Below are 23,454 nucleotides of genomic sequence, written 5' to 3'. Positions count from 1 at the left end.
ACACGTTAAAACAGGCAGCACAAAGGGGTACCCAAGGTCAGCTGAGCTATAACTAGCTTCCTGACGCGCCCATTCCTCCCCCACGGCGAGTGGAGGCTGGACGTAAGGGAGAATCCAGCCCTTCCTTTTTCTAGAGGGCTCCACACCCAAAGCCGGCTCTCTCAAACCTGGTGGCCCGGGGCTGACTCCGTCTCTGTGAGGGGCAATAGAGGATTGACTACAACATCCGTTACTATGCACCAAACTCGATCTTTAGACAGGAAATGGTGCAAAGGTGACAACATATGTCGCCAACCAAGTCAAACTAAGCTCTGTTGCCAAGACATCTCCGGTTGCCCACGACATCACTTCAGAGAAGGGCTGCAGTCTGCCACACTGGAGGCTTCCAATACCAGGCTTCAAACCAGCCAAATCAACACGGGTCTCTACATGGAGTTGCAAGTCGTCCAGATTTCATATCTCCCAGGCAATCTCACAACACTGAGTGCTCCGAAGAGACTTATTGCAGGATCCCAACATAAATATCACAGATGAAACCTAATAGCATCCCCCCAGTGAAACCCTAAATGTACATATATTCTACAGACACATGGCCAGGGATAAAATCCAGGACTTCATCTATAGAAATTGTCTTGGTACGAGAGGCAAAATCACTCCTACAAACGGTTTTCATTAGTAAAGCAAACACAGGGGCTATTTCTGCTCCACGATTTGCATAGTCATCCACACCTGGGAAAAAAGGCCGAGAGAGACACTGTCCATCAACGAGTGCAGTCAGATGCCTCTGCTGAAATGGTATAGGGCAGGGGGAGTCAACAATGGATCCAGGCCCAACTCTGGTCAGCTGGACACTTCTGAATGGACCCCAAAGTCTTTGTATTTACTCATCCTCATCTTGAGGATTTGATATCTGGGCCTTGACAGAGTTACCGACTCCCCGGGTGTCAGGAGGGAGTTCCGAGGGCCAGTTTGGGAAGACTCGCCTCGTCGTCATGCCTGGAAGAAAGGGCGGAGTCTGAGCCACGTTCAGCCCAAGGAACGGGCGAGTGCCTGGCGCCCACGCCAGGAGCAACAGCTGGGAAACACTGGGCCGGCCCTTTTCGAAAGGATTCTCTCACTGGGGAGGCTGCCGGCCGGCTCCAGCTGCCGGGGGCACTGCAGGTGTGGCCCACGGGTGCTCGAGTCTCCGCTTTAGGGGAAGGCCAGAGAAGAGACGAGCGCGTGGATGGAGATCGCCCCCGCCCCGCCCTGCCCTCACAGAGCTGCCACTCTGGGTCCCCCAGCCACGCTGTGCCCAGCTGCGTCACAGCTCGCCGGGCAGCTTGAGTGGTGCCGGCCGCCCGGCTGCAACCAGGTCGTGGTTTGGATCCTTCACCAGTGAGCCTGAGAAGGGCGAGGAAGGGGAAGGGGAAGGGGCAGCCGCCTGTAGGTCACCGGAGAGCGTGATCGGCAGCCGGCAGCCCCCGCGGCGCTTTGCTGGGCGGAGGCGCTGGGGGCAGCTGAAGAGCACCCGAGCTCTAGGCGGCGAACAGACGAAAGTCCTGCTTCCCCACGGCTCCGGAGCATCCCTCGGCGTCTGCTGCAGCCGGGCGGGCTTGGCTCCCGGAGGCTGACTGTGCTGGACAGGCCCCCGCCCTGGTCACTCAGTCTCCGGAGCACCGAGAAGTGACGTGTGGCGAAGGACAGGACTTGAACAGGGCTCAAAAACCAGCTAGAGAAATCCATGGAGGACAGGTCCACCCGAGGCTGTTAGCCAGGCTGGGCAGGGGTGGGTCCCCAGGGGCGCCAGGTGTCCGGTATTGACCCGGACAATCCGGTATTTTCCCCTCCTGTCCGGTAAAAAAAAAGTCAGAAAATACCGGACACCTAAAATGTCGGGTATTTTCCAGTTTTTTCCAGGCCAGGAGGCGAAAATCCCGGGTGCTCCCCTGGTTCCGCAGGGGAGCTGTGCGGCCCGGAGCAGGGAGACAAGATGGTGGCCTGTTGGGGCCAAAAAACCTCAAAAGCATTTCTTAAAGGGGCCATGCTGGGTTTTTTTTTTTTTTTAATTTTTACATTTTTTTTGCTTAACTCTCGGGTCCTTTTTTTTTTTCTTTGTTCAACAACTTTGATTCCCCCCCCCCTTTTTTTCCTCAACACAATTTTTTTCCCTGGTGGGTTTTTTTTTGAGGGGGAGGGCAGGGTGTTCGGTATTTTTGGTTAAACCATCTGGCAACCCTACCTACCTCTGTGTCAGGGGCTGGGGATGGGCGACAGGGGAGGGGTCATAGAATCATAGAATCATAGAATAATAGGACTGGAAGGGACCTCGAGAGGTCATCGAGTCCAGCCCCCCGCCCTCAAGGCAGGACCAAGCTCCGTCTACACCATCCCTGACAGATGTCTATCTAACCTGTTCTTAAATATCTCCAGAGAGGGAGATTCCACCACCTCCCTTGGTAATTTATTCCAATATTTGACCACCCTGACAGTTAGGAATTTTTTCCTAATGTCCAATCTAAACCTCTCCTGCTGCACTTTAAGCCCATTACTCCTTGTCCTGTCCTCAGAAACCAAGAGGAACAAATTTTCTCCTTCCTCCTTGTGACACCCTTTTAGATATTTGAAAACCGCTATCATGTCCCCCCTTAATCTTCTTTTTTCCAAACTAAACAAGCCCAGTTCATGAAGCCTGGCTTCATAGGTCATGTTCTCTAGACCTTTAATCATTCTTGTCGCTCTTCTCTGTACCCTTTCCAATTTCTCCACATCTTTCTTGAAATGTGGCGCCCAGAACTGGACACAGTACTCCAGCTGAGGCCTAACTAGTGCAGAGTAGAGCGGCAGAATGACTTCACGAGTTTTGCTTACAACACACCTGTTGATACAACCTAGAATCATATTTGCTTTTTTTGCAACAGCATCACACTGTTGACTCATATTCAACTTGTGGTCCACTATGACCCCTAGATCCCTTTCCGCCATGCTCCTTCCTAGACAGTCGCTTCCCATCTTGTATGTATGGAACTGATTGTTCCTTCCTAAGTGGAGCACTTTGCATTTCTCTTTATTAAACCTCATCCTGTTTACCTCTGACCATTTCTCTAACTTGCTAAGGTCATTTTGAATTATGTCCCTATCCTCCAAAGAAGTCGCAACCCCACCCAGTTTGGTATCATCTGCAAACTTAATAAGCGTACTCTCTATCCCAATATCTACATCATTGATGAAGATATTGAACAGTACGGGTCCCAAAACAGACCCTTGAGGAACTCCACTTGTTATCCCTTTCCAGCAGGATTTAGCACCGTTAACAACAACTCTCTGACTACGGTTATCCAGCCAATTATGCACCCACCTTATCGTGGCCCTATCTAAGTTATATTTGCCTAGTTTATCAATAAGAATATCATGTGAGACCGTATCAAATGCCTTACTAAAGTCTAGGTATATGACATCCACCGCTTCTCCCTTATCCACAAGGCTCGTTATCTTATCAAAGAAAGCTATCAGATTAGTTTGGCATGACTTGTTCTTCACAAACCCATGCTGGCTATTCCCTATCACTTTATTACCTTCCAAGTGTTTGCATATGATTTCCTTAATTACCTGCTCCATTAGCTTCCCTGGGACAGACGTTAAACTGACTGGTCTATAGTTTCCTGGGTTGTTCTTATTCCCCTTTTTACGTGATGGTTCCCTGTTGTGTCCTGGCACTCGCCACTGTGGGCAGGCAGGACCCTGTGGGCAGGCAGGACCCTGGGTAGATGGACCTTTGGGCTGGCCAGTGCGGCCGTTCTTATGAGGCCACCCAATAGCCTGCAGAACCTGGCCCAGACCCTCTTCATTGCCTGGGAAATATCAGGCGGCACATTGGCCCCAGCAGTGGCAGAGTTTTGCTGTCCCTGGAGTTGCTCCCCGAGGCTGGCGGTGGATTTCGGTCCAGGCTTTCCACGCCCTGGGCTCTCCTTGGCGTGAGAACGGTCGCTCTGCCGAGACGCCTGTAGGCCGGAGAGCGACTTCCGCCGTTGATTTCGGCGGGGGCCGAGTTTCACCCCGGGACTCTCAGGGCAGCGACTGCTCTGCCAGGGTACGTGTGTCAGCGTGACCACAATGCACGTTTCCCGTCCATGTCACATTGCTGTAAATCCCGGCTCTCCGGCTACAGCCGTGCGAATCCATGACCGTCTCCGGAGGAATGCGTGGGCTAAATGCAGTGGGAGCGAGAAGAGAAACCGGCCCCGTGACTCCCACGTTGCTAATCCCAATCGCATCAACACTCGTCTGAGCTGGGCTGGCTCGGTGCCTACCACCGACCACCAGCTGTCCCATTAACGGCTGCGCCCAACTTGCACCGTAGCTGCTGGCTACCCCGGTCTCTCATTGAGTTGTGCTGCTCTCGGGGCACTGTCAGGCCTGCTGCGATCCCGAGCATTGTAACTGCTGAGTGAGCATGGCTGAGAGAGCTACGCAAGCTCCCCCCCCCATGCACCACGAACAGAGCTGGACGGCACCCATGAACTCCCTCGGCAAGGATTAAAGCTTCAACGCTTGCCTGCCTTTTGTTCAGCTATTGCTAAGCGGAAACCTTTACTTGAAGGTACTGAAATAAAGCCCTTGACTGTAAATGATGCCGTGTTATGAGAAATCCTAATCATATTTTGTGGTTGTCACCAGCTATGCCCACGGGGCCTCTGGTGAAGACTACCAACTTTTCAGTTTCAAAACCTGACACCCTTACTCGCTTTACTGTTTCAGCTTCTCTCGGTTCTTTAAACTAATTTTCACTTGAAATTCTCATGAACAAGCAGTTCCTGTTTTCTGAATCACTGATAACAACGCTATTTGCTAAAAACACCATCTTAGCAGGGAGGTACTAAGCCCATGTGGAAAATCACTTGATAGGCCAAAGGTCTAATTCTTTCAGTGCAGCTGGGCGTGACCCCAGCTGTGCCGGGATTTCTGTTTGTGCATCGCAGGTGGTGAGAGGGACGGGGAGGACTCAGAAGATTATAACATGAAGGTCAACTTTGCAAAACAATGTTGTGCCCAAAGCAACACACATGGACCCCCAGGTCCAAGAAAAACACATGCACGCGTGCAAGTCAGCACTCGCACAATGAAATCAGGAAGTTGTACACACAGACAAGCGGGTAGGTGACCAGACGCTCCCTTTATGCGCCCAGCTATGGCGTGTCATGGGGCAATGCAGATTTTCCTGCTTTTGCCAATCTGTTACCCCATTATTGAAAATTCAATCCTCAATGTTGCAATACAGCAGACATTTCTCTTTCTTACTCAGAGAATATTGTGTGTTCATACACACACAGCGCACATATTTTGTGGGTGGGGGTTTTCAAAAGTTAGCCTCACTCTGGACATCCAACACTCCGGTCAGCTGAAGAAGTAGGTTGTGCCCATGAAAGCTCATGATACCATCGACATCATGGGTTCCCAAACCGGGTGGGCGTGAAGAAATTCCAGGGGGGCGTGAGGCCACCCCAGGGTCACCCCCCAATCAATCCCTCCCCCTAAGTTTTGCTGCTATTTTGTTTTTCGGCCAGTCAGTTCCTTTTTTTTTTCTCAACAAGTTTTGCTGCTATTGGGGGAGTGAAGGTTTCTCAAAAATCAAAAAGGGGGCGTGATGGCGCAAAGTTTGGGAACCACTGCTCCGCATGGTTTGTTAGTCTATAAAGTGCTACCAGACCATTGGTTGGTTTTTAAGTTTATCCTGTATGGACTAACTCGGCTCCCCCCTGAAGCTTCTGCTTTCACTGACATCCGTGATAAAATGCCTCAGCATAATAACGTACAAAGGGCTACTGTGGATTAGGAACAGGCCAGTGCTTAACACACGATGGGCAATCTAATTGCACCAGTGAAGACAGACAGGATAGAACAAGATATGGGGAAACATTTTCAAAATTGCCGAAGTGAGTGAGTGAGAACATAAGAGCGACCAGACGGGGTCGGACCAATGGTCCATCCAGCCCAGTATCCTGGATAAGTGGCCGATGCCAGGTGTCCCAGAGGGAGTGAACCCAACAGGTAACGATCAAGCGATCTCTCTCCTGCCATCCATCTCCACCCTCTGACAAACAGAGGCTGGGGACACCATTCCTTACCCAGACTGGCTAATAGCCATTAATGGACCTAACCTCCATGAATTTATCTAGTTCTCTTTTAAACCCTGTTCTAGTTCTAGCCTTCACAACCTCCTCAGGCAAGGAGTTCCACAGGTTGACTATGCGCTGTGTGAAGAAGAACTTCCTTTTATTTGTTTTAAACCTGCTGCCCATTAGTTTCATTTGGTGGCCCCTAGTTCTTATATTATGGGAACAAGTAAATAACTTTTCCTTATTCCCTTTCTCCACACCACTCATGATTTATAGACCTCTCTCATATCCCCCTCAGTCTCCTCTTTTCCAAGCTGAAAAGTCCCAGTCTCTCCAGTCTCTCCTCATTTGGGACCCGATCCAAACCCCTCATCATTTTAGTTGCCCCTTTCTGAACTTTCCCCAATGCCGGTATATTGCTTTTGGGATGAAAGGAGCCTCACTCCTCAGACAGGTTCTGAGGTTCTGAAGTCACTTCTGAAAATGGGGGTTAGGCGCTCTGGTGCTTTTGAAAATGCCACCCTTAGGAACCTAAGTCATTTCTGAAAAGGGGCTTGGACGCTGGAGAAGTGTAGACAGGGTTCTGAATGAGGATTACAAAAGGCTATTTTACCTGAACTGGCAACAGTGACAATCCAAACTAAACCCAGGGCCAAACCTGACTTTCCAGCCAATGTGGTTCTCTCAGAGTGAGCCGGCTGCTTTGGTTCTCGCCGGGGAGCAGTGTGTGACGTCAGCCCAATGCAGGGTCAGAGTGGGTTTTGTGGTTCCCTGAAGCCCACTGTGATTAACCGACCAAACCATTTTCCCTTTCTCTCCACCATGTAAACACAGGGCAGACGCGCCGAACAGCATGACAGACACATCTCGTGTTTTATCGTCCCCTCCGTGGCAAACGCACGGCAGAGTGGGACACACAGGGCCACACGTTTTGAACAAAACGGTTGCAAAAGGGGCTTAAACTAGCCCCGTATTTTCTGACGGGGTGGAGGGGGGTGAACGGCTCCCTCCCCTCAGGACGATTTAGGGAGCACCCACAACCTCGCGGACACACGGGGCTCCTGAGGAGTTGCAGGAGGAAATACGAGATCAGGCATTCATTCGCGGTCACCTGTATAAACGTCACGACCCTTCCCTCCAGCCCTGCCCCCCACCCCCGTCTTTGCTCTTCTCCACAGGGAGGCCGGGATGTGGCTCCCCTCCGAGCCCATCGGTGCCGCTGCTTGAACCAGCCACTGGGGGCTCCCCGACCCGATACCGCAGCGCCACCGCCCCACGCCGACAGCGCTGGGCGGGGAGCCAGCGACGCCCCCTGCGGCTAACTCAGGGCCTGGTCTACACGCGGCAGTGAAACGGGATTCCAGAATAAAGCCCTAACTTGAATTATGGTAGAAATGTAGATGGTATTCCTTGTGGAATGAGGCTTACCACCTAATTCGATTTAGGGGCTTTATTCCAGAATCCTGTTTCATTGCCGCGTGTAGACACAGGCAGTTACTTCGGGCTAATCAATTTCTAAAATGGCAACCGGCCGGGAACATGCAAATCAAGCGTGGGATATTGAAATCCTGGGCTTGATTTGCAATTCCAGTCGCCCTCATTAGCCTCCCTAGATCGATCTAGGGGACTAGTGTAGACGTGCCCTCACTGCGGCAGCATGGGGCCAGGTGGGAGGTGCCGGGCCAGGTGGGAGGTGCTGTGGCAGGTCCAGGCTAAGCTGAGCGGGGATTCAGGGAGGGGGCCCTGTCCTCGTGCCAGCCAGTGCGAGGCAGGTTCAGACTGGGCCCGGTGGGGGGGGTCTTTCCACCCCAGCAGGTCCCTGAATCACTCCCCACCGCAGGCCCGAGCCCTTCCCTGGGGCTTAGCGCCGCTGGGTGGTCGCACGGCATAGAGGAAGCGCCGCACAGGACGGATCGGCGCTGGGGACAAGCCAGGGACGAGCGGGGCGGGAGGCTGCCGTGTGAGGGCCCCGGCCTCGTTGGCTGCAGGAGCAGGACGGTGCATCACGAGCGGGGCAGGAGCCGGCTCAACACGAAGGGCAGTCTGGAGGGGGAGGGCGGCGGCGCCCAGACTGTGCCCGGCTGCTGGGTGCCCCAGGAGAAGGAGCTGGGCTGATTTGCGGAAGCTGCAATCGACACTCAGGGTGCTGTGCTCTGAACAGATCCCACCGGCGCCAACGGGAAAGTCCCCGCCCAAGGCTCTCACCTAGGACACCCAACGTCAGTGGAGACGCAACAGTTCGGCCTCGCGCCCTGCGCAGCCGCTCCCCGCCTTGGAGGAGGGAGAACGGGGCCAGCGGAGCTAGCGGGAGAGCTCCGGAGACGCACAGAGGAAATCGATGCAGGCTTTGAAGGGGGGGGGGTAAATAAACCGCACACGGACCGAGGAGGGGAAAGGAACATAGACGGACTATCTCCTGTTCCCCAAATGAGGCACGTGGTAAAATGGGGGATGTGACCATGTCATTGACGACTGTATCCTAACCCAGCCACACACAGGGGGGCAAGTCTCAGAGGAGCCCTGGGGCCCCTTGGAGACGAACGGATTGATTCGGGCAGGCCCCTGGGTCAGATGTGTTGGAGTGGAACTTACAGAACCAGGGGGCTACATGAGGAAGAAGTTGCTTGTGCGCAGGGCAAAAGAAGGTTGCTCAGACAGCCTTAATTCGGGCATTTCCTTCTTGACTTTGCACCCTTGATAACGAGGCTAGTCGGCGGCTGCGTGGTAGCTGAGCCGGATAGAGCAGCATCGGCGAGGCTGGGTTGGGATTCGGGATCTGTAAGAGGAGAGGTACAGTGCAGCTTACGGGCATGGAGATCTCTCGCTGTATATCCACCAGGGAGGTCGGGTTTGCTCTGGCCCTATGCAAGCCCCTAATTCACACTGTTCTGGCCCTATGCAAGCCCCTAATTCACACTGTTCTGGCCCTATGCAAGCCCCTAATTCACACTGTTCTGGCCCTATGCAAGCCCCTAATTCACACTGTTCTGGCCCTATGCAAGCCCCTAATTCACACTGTTCTGGCCCTATGCAAGCCCCTAATTCACACTGTTCTGGCCCTATGCAAGCCCCTAATTCACACTGTTCTGGCCCTATGCAAGCCCCTAATTCACACTGTTCTGGCCCTATGCAAGCCCCTAATACACACTGTTCTGGCCCTATGCAAGCCCCTAATTCACACTGTTCTGGCCCTATGCAAGCCCCTAATTCACACTGTTCTGGCCCTATGCAAGCCCCTAATTCACACTGTTCTGGCCCTATGCAAGCCCCTAATTCACACTGTTCTGGCCCTATGCAAGCCCCTAATACACACTGTTCTGGCCCTATGCAAGCCCCTAATTCACACTGTTCTGGCCCTATGCAAGCCCCTAATTCACACTGTTCTGGGCCCTATGCAAGCCCCTAATACACACTGCTCTGGCCCTATGCAAGCCCCTAATTCACACTGTTCTGGCCCTATGCAAGCCCCTAATTCACACTGTTCTGGCCCTATGCAAGCCCCTAATTCACACTGTTCTGGCCCTATGCAAGCCCCTAATACAACAGAAGGTGCCCGATTACAAGTGCTTGGCAGAATCAGGCCTGGATTTGTCTCCCTCTGGGTCACAAGGGCGGAGCAAGAAGAGTGCTGCAGCAACTGCCAGATCTGGAGTCCCTACCACAAAAGCCTGTCAACTCCAGGATTGACGCCGGGCCCAGCTGTGTCGCGTATTCCCATTGCTCTCCCGTGCTCATCAGAGCCGGCACCGCGGTGGCACAGCCCGTGCCCGGAGTGAGTTAGAGCTGCCCTCTGTGCGAGGAAACTGGATTTCAATTTTCCGATGTGTGCAAAGCAAAACTGAAAACCGCCCTGTGCGTGCGCTCCGGGGCTGGCTCTGCCGAGCGAGCGAGCCTTCGAGCTGGCGGCTGGGTTTCCAAAGCTCAGTGTTGAAAGCATGACTAGGGGAAAAAACCCAAACGCATTCTTCAAAAGCAGAGCAGGGAGCTGGAGCCACCGCCGGCTCCGTGGTGCAAGCGGCGCCCGGGAGCGCCGCCACGCAACAGACTTCGTCACCTCGGGCCTGCCCCCGCGGGCCCTTCACTCCCCACCGGGCCTAACCCCCTGGCCCAGCCGGAGGCTGCCCGTGCGCTGGGTCCCGAGTGCGGTTCCACGGCGTGCCGCAGGCGTGCTGCCCAGGACGTAGGCTGAGTCGGCGCCGGGCTCCGGGGACAGGCAGCACTCGCTCTGGAAGCTGGGGAGGCCCCTTTCTATGCCACAGCCTCCCTCTGCCTGTTACTGGCTCCTCTGGCCCCCCCGGGAATCTCCCTTCAGCCGTGCCGCGAGGGGCTCCGTGCCCAGGCGTGGAGGTGCCACGTGCAGGTGGGCGGCGGACGTGGCAGGCCACGCTCCTCGCTGCTGCCATTCCACTCCCGCCGCCTCGGCCCGAAAGCCTGGCCCTGGGCTCTCAGCGACAGGGGACGGAGCCTGCCACGTTCCCGTTTCTTAGCCCAATGGCCCCCTTCGCAGGCAGCTGCCATAACCCTCTCTCCAGGACGCCTCCCAAATATCAACGCCACCTCATTGCTCCAGAGGGGCAGCGAGGCCCAGGCCAGCTCGGAGCAGACCCAGCCTGGGTGACCCGCCAGTGGAAGGGCCGGATGTGGGGAATTCCCAGGAGACCCCGGAGCGACGCGCTGGGAAGGGGGAGGGGGAGGCAGTCTCCTGGCTCTGGCCCCTACCTGGCATGCCTGGCAGTAATTATGCGGCACCCTTTCAAGGGGCTGTAACAAGGTTGCCACCTCCAGGGCACCTCTTGCTGGCACAGGGCAGCCTGCAGCATCCCTGACTCGGTTTCCCCCGGCTGGGCTTTCCTGTCTCCTGCAGGGATTCGCGGGGCTCAACCCTCCAAGCTCAGCCCCTCTTGGGGCACTCCAAGTTCCACACCAGCGCCACTGTTGGCAGCATCCCCAGTGACCTCGCGGGGCTCGACCCACCGTCCTTCTCAGTCTCCCTTCCTCTGGGGCCAGCCTACAGCTCCCCGCACTTGGAGACGTGAGCCACCGGCGCCTCCCTGGAGCCCAGGCCTTGCTCCACAGCCCACCAGGGGCACTGGCTCCGCTCCCGGAACGCCTTCCCGCAGGGTAACCGCCCCAGGTAAGTGCAACGCCCAAGGCAGGTGTAGCAGGGTGGGCCTGCTGGCCTGGCACAGGGGAGCAGCAATGTGCCCTTGCCCCTGCCAGCAAAGCCAGACACCTCTGGGGAAAGCACCAGAAGCACAAGCCTTTCTGAACCACCGGGGAGACTTTGCCCAGTGGAATCTCTGCAAAGCAAATCTGTAAATAATCCGCGGCAAGGCCAAGCCCGAGCTGCCGGGCTGGAAGCAGGCGTCACGCGGGGGCAGGATCCGACTAGGTAGAGGTGATGCGACTGGCACCACAGAAAGCCAGCGAGAGCGCGGATCTTGGTCCACGGCCAGGCTGCCCAAGGGACTGGTTCTCAGGCCCTGCAGTGACACATCCTGCTGAAGCCGGGCGCTGAACGCAGGCGTCGCTGGGTGCAATTGCCTGGCCAGGCTAGAACAGAACAGTCCCTTCTGGCCAGGAAATCTGCCATCCTAAGCAGAGCCAGGAACTGTAGCTGCAAGATAGTCCAGTCACTCCTGCAAGGACAGGCGCAGGAGGGAAGCTATTTTCCTTCGGCTGTCTCGAACGGATCGCCTGCAGCTAGATTGCAGCACTGTCGCTCAAACCAAAAAACCAACGCTCCCGTCATTTTCCCAGCTGCAGCCGAGGCCGGCAGAGATGTCAGAGAGCCCGTGAGACTGACACACTGTTTGCCGTAGGCAGCTTTAATCTCTCTTCTCAACAACAAGCCATTTTTCAGGAGTCTGCTGACTCATTCTAGTCCATGGGGCCCACGCACCCAAGTGACTCTGCCCTAGAGATTGTGCATCACCCCTTCCTCCTACCTGGCCAGAGTTCGGGGGAGGGGGTTCTTTCTCTCTCTCTCTCTTTTAAACAAAAAACCAAAACAAAACCAAGTTACCAAAAATGTTGGTCACATGACCTGTGATACAGTAAATGAAACTGGGTCTACAGTAACGAGCGAGGCTTGAAAAACAACCTGCCAGCAGAAGATGAGAGCCAGCATGTCACGGCTTCAAAGGCTGTCACTTAACAACATGGGGACCCGAAAGGCAGCCTCCGGGAACCCACACAGACGTCTAAGCACACGGCTCGCTCGCACGTAGCGGCTACGGACCTTCACATGGCCCTGATGGGACCGCACACTCAGCTCACTGGCTCTGCCATGGATAAGGCAGCCAAGGGTGTAAATAACACAGAGCATGATCCAAAATGGACCATCAGCCAACTTGGACTGGTCCTCGTGGGTCCACGGTTGCCCATTAAACGCACACACGTTGCACCTCTGACCAGTCTTGAATGAAACACTTACACTCCCAGCAGAAGTTACCCGCCCTGTCTGGAGAACGAAAGAGCAAATTTCAGCCCCCTCCTCCCCTTGGCTTATGCAACAACCCACATCAAACTGAGCTCAACTTTTGAACTTAATGGCTTCGTGATCAGTTTTCTTTACCATTTAACATTGCCAAGAGCCCTGTGTCCAACAAGCAGCTACAAACTGTCACGAATTCAGTGCACTCACCATTAGGAAAACTCACAAACCCAAGTGCATCTGCCAATGGCATATGATGAAGGGAAAAACCCAAAACCAAACAATGGCTTCTTGCTAACATTTCAGTGCATTGAATACCCAGTTCTGAGCCCCAGTGGGTCAAAGCTAAACCCACATTCGTCTCCAGTACATGCTACACAATTATCACCAATATACACAAGACAGAAACACACTCACCGGGAGCTGCTTCCTCTCTGCTTTCATAGGAGGAGGGTGCTTAGGAAGAGATGTGTTTAGACTCTAGATTTTTTTTTCATTTGATTTACAAATCAAGCAGTACTAGCTGCACAGACAGAATATCGCTTATTTCCCTCCATTAAGCAATGATGTCCAAAATGTTTCAGAGGGAAAAAAACCCTCAATCTTCATTCTCATTGGAACAAAATTACTCATGCTGACTCACCAACCACTACTTCCTCTAGCTTCATTCTCTTCATACTTCTGAGTATGACTGGTCAATTTCTCAGGGCCTTTATTGCAACTTCAGCGCTTCCAGGAAGAATAGCCTTTAATGACACTGTGGGTGGGAAATGTTTTGTATATTCTCTGAACAGACCCCGCTGCCATTTCTGTTTCTACAAAAGACCAGGGAATCACCCCCCGAGAAAACCATGATGAATGATCCAGTAAACATCAGAAACAGAGAATCGGTGTGTGAGTGTGAAGTTAATTTCCTTTCCACCTGTTTATGTACAGTATAATACAGTGACACGCTGACCTCAGGGGTTCGGGAGCCAAATTAGTGATCAACAGACCCCAAAAGACCCGCAGCGGTGTGAATTCATTTCCTAGTTTACATGTATTATCCCCACAGCAAACTGACTGACTGAATATTAATGTAACCACTACAATGGGTCAATATCATAGTAGCAGCCTCCTGGCTGATTAATAACGCGGACTGGTTCCTCATGAAATCACAGTGCTTTGATGCCACGTGCTACCACGCTGCAGGAGAGCCATTAAAGGGCCCCATAAGGTCGCGAGCCACTGGCATGACGCTGGCGCAGTGACGGCTGGCTTGATAACGTGCCCACTGCAACCGGACTGAGCGCGCCCGGCTCCGGCGACAGACGGAAAGAGGCGGAGTCTCTTCAAGGAGCTCCACTGAAAGAGGGAGGGGGACGCACCTGAACAGAGCCAGGAGAGGAAAGAGAAGCGGCAGGACCAGGCCTGGGGAATCTAGAACCCCAGGGCTGGCAGAGAGCTCGGGAGGCATCCAGTCCAGCCCCCTGCCCAAAGCAGGACCAACCCCGACTCAATCAGCCCAGCCAGGGCTTTGTCAAGCGGGGACTCGAACACCTCTAGGGATGGAGAGTCCCCCGCCGCCCTAGGGACCCATCCCAGCGCTTCACCATTGTCCAAGTAAAATCGTTTTTCCTAACCTAGACCCCCCATTGCAACTTGAGCCCATTGCTCCTTGTTCTGCATCCGCCACCACTGAGAACAGCCTCTCTCCAGCCTCTTTGGAACCCCCTGCAGGAAGTTGCAGGCTGCTCTCAAATCCCCCCTCACTCTTCTCTTCTGCAGACTAAACAAACCCAAATCCCTCAGTCTCTCCTCGTAGGCCATGTGCTCCAGCCACCTAATCATTGTCACCGCCCTCCGCTGGCCCCTCTCCAACGCGGCCACGTTCACAGAAACCTGAACCGCGACAGGAACTCACTCCCTCTGCTTCGGGCCAGCAACACCCACCCACCTACCTATAGGGGCAAAGGGGGAGAACCTACGAGGAACCCTGTGAGGAGGGAGAAATTGGACCCAGATAAGAGGCTGGAATTCCTAGACCCGGGGCCTCAGCGGCACGGGGTTACACCCCTTTGCCACCAGCTAACTCTGGGACCTAACCACTAGACCACCCGACCGCCTGGGAGACCCAGCCACAGGTCGGAACTTCCCTGGCAGCAGGTTATTCCATAACCATCTACTGCTGGGTTTTTGTGCTTCCCCTGATGCTGACAGACAGCGTCAGAGACAGGAGGACACAGACCAGATGCGCCCTGCTCCGGTCTCATCTGAGAATTTCCAGGTTGTCCAGAATGTCAGACCAGCCCCTCGGTAGCGAACATGGATTCTACTTTACGTGCGTTATTTTAAATTCTAAAACCTAGCCTATTGTACGGTGTTTTAAGATCCATTTCTCCTAGAGTCTCTCGCATGCGAAGACACCACAGTTTCTATTTAAAGTATATGAAGTTATAAAATAATAATAGCAAAAAAGATGCAGCAGGCGCCAACTCTGGAAATAATTAGACATTAGATGGAAATAAACCCAAAGATACAGAATGCTTCCCGAGAGATGAAAATGATCATGAGTCACATTAGATTTGAGGTAGCCTATGCTAGCTGATATCTCAGACCCAGAGCGTGTTCACATTCAACGAGGGGCGCCTACACTGCACCCTTAGCTGGAAATAAGCTACACAATCTGAGCTATGCAAATTGCGTCGCTTATTTGGAGTGTATTTTGAAATAGCTTATTTTGAAATCTGGTGTTGTCTACACAGCCCCAAAGTTCGAAATAAACTGCTATTCCGAAATGTCCCTTAGGCCTTGTGGAACAAGGTTTACAGGGACGTCGGAATAGCACGCCCGTTATTTCAAAAGATATTTCGAAAATAACAGGCGCGCTGTCAAGATGCGGAATAGCTACTTCGGGATAGCGGAATGATGCTGACATAGCGCCGCGGTGAAGACGTACCCCAAGTGAGTGGAGAAAAGAAAACAAAGGAATAGCACAGTAAAAAGACTGATTAGCAAATTCAGCATTTGGCCACAAAAGGAAAGCAACAAGGCAAGTCTGCAGACAGCCCTATCCGAATTCTTACCATAAATAGCAGATAAGCGACGACATGTTAAATCGGAATACAGAAAAGTTCCATCATCACAGATTATCGCACTTGCTTTATATAAACTAGGATTCAAACTGGTTTAGTAAGCAGCAATTTGTGCTATAGTTGTATGGACATAGGGCATGTCTACATAGCACTACAATCCGGACTATGGGTGTGGGAAGGCTAACTGCTCTTTGTCGACCTTGCTGGTGCAAAGTGGGGATACCGAGTTCTCCTCGACATGGACCAAGGCCACTAGGCACCTTTTAGCTCAGCCCAGCAGGATCGCCGAGGGGCAGTCAGTGCACACCTGGCAGAGTGCGCTACAATTCACAGCCCAGTTGTCTGGAAGTCGCACTGCGTGGACAAGCTCCTAGCGGGCAGCGTCAAATTAGAAGGGAACCTAGAAAAGGGGTAGAATATGGGATTCGTTTGAACAAAATGGTCAAGAAAACAAAGGCTGTTCTTTGGGCGAGGTTAGATTGATTCATTCTCTTTCATTGTTAGAGGGGGAGTCAAAGGCCGATTCATTGACTAAACCTTGCATTCTGGTTCTTCAGACTTAACCCTGCCAAAAGTGTCAGGCATGAGGCAGTGGGACGGAACCCTGGAGTCCCAGTTCGTCGACTCAGGATGGAGCAGAATGGAGAACCCTTTTTTCCCCAGTTCACTGGCAATTAAAAAAAATCATTTCCGGTCAAAGCAGAAACAACAGTTTCAGCAAATCAAGACGTCAAAACATTCACTGCAGGTCAAATGAAATATTTTGTTTTGATTTCAACTGCTGTGTCAACATTTTTGATTGTTTAATAAAATTAAAAGGAGGCTTTCGACATGAAAACCTCAAAAGAGTCAAAAAACAAACATTTTGGTTAGAAAATTTCAAAATGAAACTCTGATTTTTTTCCCTGACATTTTCTTCAGGTTTGTTTGAACCAAAACAATCAAGGCAGGTTCACAAATTGCTCTGCCGAGACAGCGTTTTTCACCAAAAAAACATCAGCTGAAAAGTTGTGCCAGTTCAGACAGAGACTTCATTTGGAAGGCTCGGTGCTTTCCTAGGCGGGGTGTCTGTTTTCAATGTTCCAAGTCCTTTTCCCACACTGGATAATTTAAAGGAACTCAGAGATCCCCATAAAACCTTTTTAGGCAGTTTGCACGTGCCAGCAATTTCTGAAGGCCTTTGGAGGACCAGTCTGTGAGTCTGTCAATACAAAAGAGAGCAGACATTTAACCTGGCCTCTGGCTGAGGCTGAAGAGGAGTCCTGGAGGAGGCTGGGGGAAGACGTAGCTATGCACATGGGTAGCTCTGTTTGAGTTGCCAGGAGGTGTTGGGAGACCGTCCCCCCCCATCGCAAGCTCATCAGTGCAAAGTGACTGGAAGCCGAGGAAGCGTCACAATCCCCCACAAGCAGGGATGGGAAAGGCTCCGAAAGAGAAGAGGCTGAAAGACGGCCTTTTGGTTTGCACCAGCGCCAACCGATGCTCTTCAAGGACTTTGCTACATTCACGCCTGCTAAACGAGAGCAGCGAGAGGCCGGGAATCAATGGTGTGTTGGAAATGAAGCCTAATTTGGGGACCTAATCATGAGGCGGAGGGGCTGTTCCACCCACCTCTCCTTCCAAGACCCCATAAAGAGACTTTGGAGAGGGGGGAAGGGCACTTCTGATGCTGGCTGATTGAGAGACAATTTCCTACCCTCTTCTGGGACCCCAGATCTAATTCAGCTAGGTCCTGAGGGCGCCCACCCTACGGGATACCACCAGCTCCACACCACTTGGGTCGGGAGAATTTTGCTGTGGGCCCACCATGGATCCTTTCGCTTCCCAATCTTATTTCTTCTCTTTTTCCTTCTGTCTGAGCAGCGCCTGGCTTGGCCGGCCAGGACTCTGCATTTTGCAATGCGGCTGTAACCCCGTGACCGGCGAGAGGCAGCTAAAGGCAATGGCCCACTCAGCCTGATGCTAGCACGGGTCTGCCAAGTCTTGCAGCAGACCGTGAGCTGCGCCTGTGCTGCTCCAGCCGTGAATTGCCAGTGAAAAGCAACCCGGTTGTTGCCGTCGTTAATACCCTCGAGAGCCTCTTACCCGGGAGGGGGTCCGTGTCGGAACTCCCGCCAGCCACAGACAGAGGGAAGGACGGAGGTAACACGCAAGCCTCACTTCTCACATTTCAGAGGGGTCGACTGGTTTTCCGTCTTCTTCTGCCTCATTAGCAGGCGGTTAGAGGATGTGTAATGGGGCGCTCGCCATGGGACCAGCCAGGCTGCGGTCTCGGAACGCCAAACCTCGCCTACAACTGCTGAGTGTTGGGCTCTCACTGGGTTACGGTCACACCCTTAACTCTTGGGGCACCTCTATTCTACCGGGACTGTTCCCGTACGTGTCCGTGAGCGATGCTTCGGGGCACAGACAATACCGGCAGGATGGAAGGCAGAGCTCATCTTGGGACACAGGAAAAGTCTTTTGCTCAGGGGCTCCAGGCAGAACAATAGAAAACCGGACAATTGCCCCTTAGCAACGTGTCAGTGCTTTGAATACATCAGCGCTGTGCCCCAGTGGGAACAAAGCAAAACCCTCGTTGGGTTCCAATACATGCTGCCAAATTCTCAGTGACATACGAAGGACAGAAACACACTCACCGAGAGCTGCTTTCCCAGGCAGGTACCAGCCTCGGCCGTTTTCTTTGAAGAGACGCCTGCAAACAGGGGTAATAAAAATGCAACGTAGTTAGCACTGGGCAACCGCTGGCTCAGCCAGCCGAGGAAGAGGGGCAGGCTGGTATTGAGAACTTAGGCCCTGCTCTGGCCTCAGCTGACCCTGGCTCAGGGATGCCGGCCTACGCCGAGCGCAGGGCCGCTTTCAAGCATGCAGTCTATTGTCCACCAAGACTCTACGTTGTCACAGTCTAGGGCCTCGTTTGAGGTGTGCGGCGCTCGGAGAATCGGGCAGGCAAGATCTCTAGTCACTTTGGAAAGCGAAAGTCCCAAGATCCAGAAGCAGTGATGTGGGCTTCCGCCACGCTGGGGCCTGAATCTCGCACTATGGCCTTGTTGTTATTTGTACGTTAAGCCCCATGGCAGGTCAGGCGAGCGTGCGAGAGGCGTGTACGGGTCTGAACCCAGGATTGGCAGCTGGAAATTCCTCAGTTCTACCCCCCCCTTACATCGACTCCATCCTGCCTCGGTTTCCCCTTTGGTCACAGAGGGGTGGCGATACCTTGCGTGTTTCTACCCTGTGGGAGGAAGTGGGGAAGTGCCACATGAGCACTAAGTACGGACACTATCAAACCCTTGGGAAACCCGGCAATACTGCAAAAATAACATTAAAAAAAGACCTTCCTGGCCCAGCTAGGCTGGCTCTTATGCGGCGCAGTTCTGCGATGGGTATAAAATCGCCAGTTACGTGTATCCTAAGGCATCTCCCACGCTGCCTGCTCAGATATGTCTTTATAACGCTGCAGCCACCGCACTGCGTTCCTTCCAATCCCTCCTTAACCCTCCTGGTGGCCAGGACGCCTACGAAACCCTCGCCCACGTTTTGGCAGCTGGGGTCCGATCATCGTTACATGCCGTGCCCTGAGCATCTCTTTGGTTCACTGATCTCCCCCACCGGTTTGCCAGAGCCCTCCCTACCGCCAGCTTCGAGGGGGCTTGTCAGGGCTTTGGGGGCAGGACTCTCTCCGCTCTGGGGTTGTACCGTACCTTGCGCAACGGGCTGGGGCCTCTACACACTGCCAGAGAGTAAATCAATAACACTCAGAGAACCAGAGCGACCGCCCTAGCAGCTCTGCCTGCGACAGCTGGAAGAAACTCACTCCATTCCCTTCTCACACGGCGCTCTGGGCCAGGCAGCCACTACATCAAAATTAGCCCAGTCTCAGCTATAGACTCATCAACCACTAGGCCTGGAAGGGACCTCGAGAGATTATCAGGTCCAGTCCCCTGCCCTCATGGCAGGACCAAGCACCGTCTAGATCATCCCTGGTCCTGAGAGATGCCTGTTGAACCTGCTCTTAAATATCTCCAGGGATGGAGATTCCACAACCTCCCTGGGCAACTTATTCCAGTGTTTGACCCCCCTGACAGGTAGGAACTTTTTCCTAAAGTCCAAGCTCAATCTCCCTTGCTGCAGTTGAAGCCCATTGCTTCTTGTCCTGTCCTCAGAGCCAAGGAGAACAATTTTTCTCCCTTCACCTTGTAACACCCTCTTAGATACTTGAAAACAGCTCTCCTGTCTGTCACCAAGCGAAATGGGGGAGGGATCGCGTGAGGATTCGCTGTTGTGATCCCTCCCTTGGGGCGCCCGGCACTGGCCACTGTGGGCAGACAGGATACGGGGCTGGATGGGCCTTTGCTCTGACCCACTGTGGCTGTTCTGATGTTCTTATGTCCCCTCTGGGTCTCCTCCTTTCCAAACTAAGCAAGCCCAGTTCTTTCAGTCTCCCCTCACAGCTCATGGTCTCAGGACTTTGAATCATTCTTGTTGCTCTTCTCTGGACCCTCTCCAATTTCTCCAGGTCTTTCCTGACATGTGGTGCCCAGAACCGGACACGAGACTCCCACTGCACCAGTCTGGAAGTGATCGTCAACGACCCGGCGGGTGTGAACTCTTCCAAATTTGCCTTTCAAACCTCAGGGCTAGACCGGTGGGTTTATTGGTTTGGCTTTACGAATACATGCCCGTGCCAGGCTCGAGGTGCCGTGGCAGAGCTCCGGCCGTGCCCCGTGGGTCCTGCACATCTAGGCGGTTAGGGTATGCCCCAGAGGCTCGCTGGGACCCTCCACCCTGCCTCCCTCCTTTTCTAGAGGCCAGTCACGGTTCACTGAGCCATTCTCATCACTGGCAAAGTCTGAGGATTGTGGGGCACTCCGTAATCCTGGCCTCCCTTTCCAGGAGCAGACTTTTTTAGTGGTGTGGGGAGGGTTAGGGAGAACCCAGGCCCACCCACGACTCTGTGTTCCGGCCCAGGGACCCCTGGTAGCCCCAAGTGCTGGGGTTTTCCTTTAGGCCCAATACAGCAGCCTTTTCCCTGGGCCAGCTCCCCAACCACTCCCCGGTACCTGAGCCATCGCCGTCCCCAGCACCGCACTTCCTCCTCTCAGTCCTCCACGCTTCTCCTGCCCCCTCCCTCCCTGAGGGGCCACCTTTACAGTAGCCCCACTGGCCTTAACTCTCAGCAGGTGCCTGATGAGCCTGCTGCTTCCCAGAGCGGTTTGCACGAGGGAGCAAGGAGACAAGGCTGCGGGGACTGCACTGGGGAGAGGGGGAGGACTCAGGATTCTCCCTGGATTTGTGTCTTCGCAGTCACTTCAGCACCATTCGGGGCGTCCGAGAGGTTTCACGGTGCAGTTCAAGCTCAGAGATGGTAGGGCGCTACCTGTTCTAATTCCACCGCTGTGCTGGGTCTCCCTGGCCAGCCCTCGCCATGGTCTCTCTTAGCCAAACCTGCTCTGGTTTTCACGAGGAAACCGAAAAGCATCTCTCTGCCCTTTCCACTGCGAGGCCCCTGTTGGATTTCAAACCCCAACGCCCCGCTCCTAAACTGACCCAGCTGTTCCAAATGAGCTTGAAAGCAATTGGTGACGAGTAGTCAAACAACCTGCTTGTTTCACGAACGTCACTCTCGGAAACGACTGAACAATTTCGGTCAAATTAAAAAAATCCGAGTCTGAACCCAACCACTTTGGCTTTGAAGTGACCAAGTCACTTTTGAAACGGCGGGTTCCCAAGTCACTGAAGTGGTTTGAATATCCACGGCGAGCCTGGCACATTTACCCAGCCAAGACGTTACGATGGACGAAGTCGACGTTCGCTGACAGGAGAAGACAGCAAACGCAAAGTGCCCTAGCTCGGCGTGCTGCTGCTCCGTTTACAATCCGAACACATCTGCTCCCAGTAGGCAGGCCTACTGGTCATTCCCCAGGGGTGCAGCTACACTGCTCCCTCACCTCGAGATAAGCGAGGCCATCTGAGCTACGCAAATTGCATAGTTTATTTCGAGGTAATTTCGTAGCTTATTTCGAGGTAATTTCGTAGCTTATTTTGAAATTTGATACACAGCACCGAATTTTGAAATAAAGCGCTATTTCGACAAGCCCCTTAATCCTCATGGAACAAGGGTTGCAGGGTCGCTGGAATAGCGCGCCCATTATTTCAAAATCTAGTTCAAAATAAGGGGCTGCTTTAAAGACGCGGACTAGTTATTCCGGGATGCTCCCGGTAGCCCGAGATTGCTCCGCCGTGTAGACGTAGCCCAGTGGTGTTCAGTCAGCCTGTGTTAGCAGTGGCATCCTCCGCTCCCTTTTCACCAGAACAAGCCGGAATGAGCCTGCACGTGCAGGCTTGCCGGGTGAAAGCTATCATGCAAACGTTGAGGGCGGCTGAGCACAAGCAAAAGCCAGAAGCTGATGCAGCACCAGCAGCAGCCGCCGGAACAATACCAAAGCAGCTTTTCCACAGAGTTACATTCACACCAAGGAAACAGAACAGCACCAAGGGAACAGGGTTCTCCAAGACATCGACAGCTGGCTTCAGAATGGCGTTCCACTTCCGCGCTCCATTCTAATTTAGCACATGCCTCTCGTTCCTTAGGGTGCGTCTACACGGCCCCGTTATTTTGAGATAACAATGCAAATGTCTATACAGCCATTCCATTACAGTAATTACTCGTTGAACACGTGCCCGCTTAACATGTTTTCGCAATAGCACGATTTTTTTTCAGGGAACGTTTTTCGAATAACATGGCCGTCCCTGAATTAACTTGAAAATACTCAAGTGGTGGACTACTTCGCGCAGCAGTATACATTGGTGAAAACAGTGGTAATACACATGAGCAGATGAATACACGTGGTCACAGCGCTCCTCTGCTCGCTCGTGTTTATCTCTGTGTTTTAACCAACCGCGACGACTTGTGTTGCTAGCTATCTTGAGTTGCTAAATATCTAATGTTGACGTTGACAATCCAGCACCAACAAAAAATTGACTTTGCCATCACCACCTGAAATGCAACCCCCACCTTTTCCATTATTTTTAATGGAAAAATTGACCCTGCATGGCACGTTTTCGCTCAGCACGAACATTTTCAGAAACACATCTATCGTGTTAAATGAGGAATGACTGTGCTTCGAAATACTGGACGGCTTATTCTGAAATCTGCAAACCTCATTCTATGAGGAATAGCGCCTCTTCCTAAATAGCTATTTCGAACTAAGGCGTGTGGAGACGCTCCACCGCTGCTATTTCGAAATAGCCCCTCCCCAGGGCCCTTCTGAGTTATTCCTCTCCAGTGCTTGCAGGGGCTCTAAATCGAGATCGTGTGTCTGCATTAGGGAAGCCTGTCTTGGACTCATTTTGAGGCTTCCCTGCAGTGTTGACGTGCTATTTCGAAACAAGCTATTTCAGAATAACTATTTCGGAATGAGCATGCTGTGTAGACATATCATTAGAAGCAAAGAAACGGCAACATTACTAGGAATATCCTAGCCCATGAAAACTCAAAGACAAGATACTATTGGAAAGCTGGCTTTAATGGAAAGGTATCTAAGTCCTCTAAGCCTAGGGAACTATTTTAAAATAACTCCCCTTATTTCGAAATAACAAGCAGAGCAGAGCGCCCATGCTACCAACCCCGTTATTTCGAAATAAGGGGCTGGCTATTTCAAAATAGTAACTCCTGCTTTCCTCGGGAAATAGGCTTATTTTGAAACAGCTGTTTCGGGAGTTATTTCAAAATCCGTTATTTCGAAATAATTGACAAATGTAGACCTGCCCTTATTGTCCCGCAAGAAGAAATAGGCACCAATTTCTGCTAATTGCCGTGACCCCTACCCTGGACTGAATTCCTGTTGTA

General features: G+C 52.9%; 1 long non-coding RNA gene across 2 annotated transcripts in view; it reads right to left on the bottom strand.

The window, feature by feature from the left end:
• Positions 1-23,454, bottom strand: part of LOC149525206 (uncharacterized) — a 219,400-nt gene that overhangs the window by 111,175 nt on the left and 84,771 nt on the right. For both annotated transcript variants that reach the window (XR_016349322.1, XR_016349323.1), the window contains exon 4: positions 18,245-18,300. This is a non-coding gene — a long non-coding RNA (uncharacterized LOC149525206). The remainder of the gene's footprint in view (positions 1-18,244; positions 18,301-23,454) is intronic.

Source organism: Pelodiscus sinensis, chromosome 3, assembly GCF_052426305.1.
Source record: "Pelodiscus sinensis isolate ZL-2025 chromosome 3, ASM5242630v1, whole genome shotgun sequence".
Lineage (NCBI taxonomy): Eukaryota > Metazoa > Chordata > Testudines > Trionychidae > Pelodiscus > Pelodiscus sinensis.
Note: the sequence above shows the minus strand (reverse complement) of the source record. Positions and strands in the feature narration are given on the sequence as shown.